The sequence below is a fragment of the Rhinopithecus bieti genome, unplaced genomic scaffold (genome assembly GCF_001698545.2).
Source record: "Rhinopithecus bieti isolate Rb0 unplaced genomic scaffold, ASM169854v2 scaffold_521, whole genome shotgun sequence".
NCBI lineage: Eukaryota > Metazoa > Chordata > Mammalia > Primates > Cercopithecidae > Rhinopithecus > Rhinopithecus bieti.
The window spans coordinates 14,918-16,922 of record NW_016803047.1 but is presented as its reverse complement, the minus strand read 5'-3'; positions in this window follow the sequence as shown (position 1 = coordinate 16,922).

Sequence of the window (2,005 nt, the reverse complement as noted above, 5' to 3'; positions counted from 1 at the left end):
TTTTTTTTTTTTTTTTTTTTTTTTTTTTTTTTGCTAGTCTGGCTAAAGGTTTGTCAGTTTTCCTTCTTAGGTGCCAAGCTTCTCGGGCTGAATATCAGCGTGGGACATCCCTATGTATTGGTAATCTCTAGCTAATTTACCCATAGTCCAGAGATTCCACATTCAGTCAAAATGGCTCGTGTCTGTTCCCAACCAACAGAGAACCAATCCTGAGTTTCTCCCTTCAGGGAAGTGGGTTCCCCTCTAGCCCAGGGCAGTCAGAAATGCTGTCCAGGAGCTAAGGCCGGGAATCAGGGACCCTAGGAGCCCACTTGGTGCTCTCTTCCTCTGTGACTGAGCTGGTTCCCAAGCTGCAAAACAAAGTCCCTTTTACTCTTCCTTCTCCTTTTCTTAAGGTGAAGGGACCTCTCCCACAGCTGGGAGTGTGCTGGGACACACCTGAAGCCAGCACAGCTCTGAGTCTTACCCAAGGCCCATAACGAGTACTGTCTGGCTACCACTGCCGATTATTCAGAACTTAAGGACTTTTTAGTCAGCAGGTGATGGATTCTGCCAGAACTGAGTCCTTCCCTTCAAGGCAGTGGGTTCCCTTCTGAGCCAGGGTGTCTAGAAATATTGTCCAAGAGCTAGGGCCTGGAATGGGGGCCACAGGACTCTACCCTATTCTTTCTACTGTGGCTGAGCTGGTATCCAAGTTACAAAACAAAGTCCCCTTTACTTTACCCTCTCTTCTCATCAAGCCAATGGAAGGAATTGCTCCCAGAGCTGTGTTTACATGAGGCTTAATGAAAGAAAACAACCACAGATTCTTCCTATCTTCATGCAGATTTGCATAGTTTGCATATGATTTGCATAATTTAATATCAAATGAAGAGAATCTTCAATCTTTGCAACTTTCTTACCAGTGTCTTTTAGTCTTTATTTTTTCCTCCAAATAAATGTAACTGTGTTTCTTGATTTACTTGCTCTTTAGTTTCTAGGACTATAAAACAACTATAGTTGTAAAAAATCCAATCTTCACTTTGTCTAATAATATTCTTTTTATCTTTGCATGTTTCAATGATTAGTTGGCTTAAAAGTTGTTGTTTTTCTTATTATACTAGGCTTTTGGGTGTATATCTGCTTACGGAAGTATACGGCATAAAGTCATTGTCCAACTGACTTTATTTACATGGAAGAGTAATAAGTGGCGTCCTTTTATGGAAAACATGGTGTATTTTTAAAGTGTGAGGCAGTAGAATATGGCAATTAAGAACATGGATGCTAGATCCAGAATGACTGGATGTGAACCCCAGCTCTGCCACTTATTGGTTATATAAGCTTGGGCAATTACTAAGCTTTCTATTTTCAATAGTGATAATAAACTCTATCTTCTTACAGAGTTGTTGTAAAATTAAATGAGTTCATTCATTTTAAAATCTTAAGTCAAGTGTTAAAATATTAGATATTATTATTATTTGGGGTCCCCACTAATGCTTTTTTCCAGTTTATACCAGAAAGGGAGATGGGAAGAGACATCTGAAAAATCTGTATTTTTTAATGTTGAGGAAAGCTCTAGATAGTTAAATATAACTATGTAAAACGGAGCTGCCTTTAAGTTACTCTCTGCACTTAGTCACTTGAAAACAAGCAAAAAACACAAAACAAAAACCCAAAACACCTGTCTAATATCCCATTAAAAGTGCTAAAACAATAAAAAAATTACAAGTTTCTTAAAATTCCTTTAAAATTCCTATAGCCTCTTTTATACAGTACAAAGCAGGAAATAAAATCTTTTCCCCATCTCTTTTCTTTCACTTGATCTTAGCCAAAAGGCCGAGAAGCGATCTCTTTTTCTTTCAATTCAATATTTTATCAATAGATAAAATAATAATGTCCCTTATGAGAAATAGCATCCTAGATTCAATGAAATAGGATATCTCACGTGACACACTGAGGAGGACTTCTCACATGCTCTGCTCAAAGAAGGGCACTAGGAATCACAAAACATCCACCTCAAAGGACT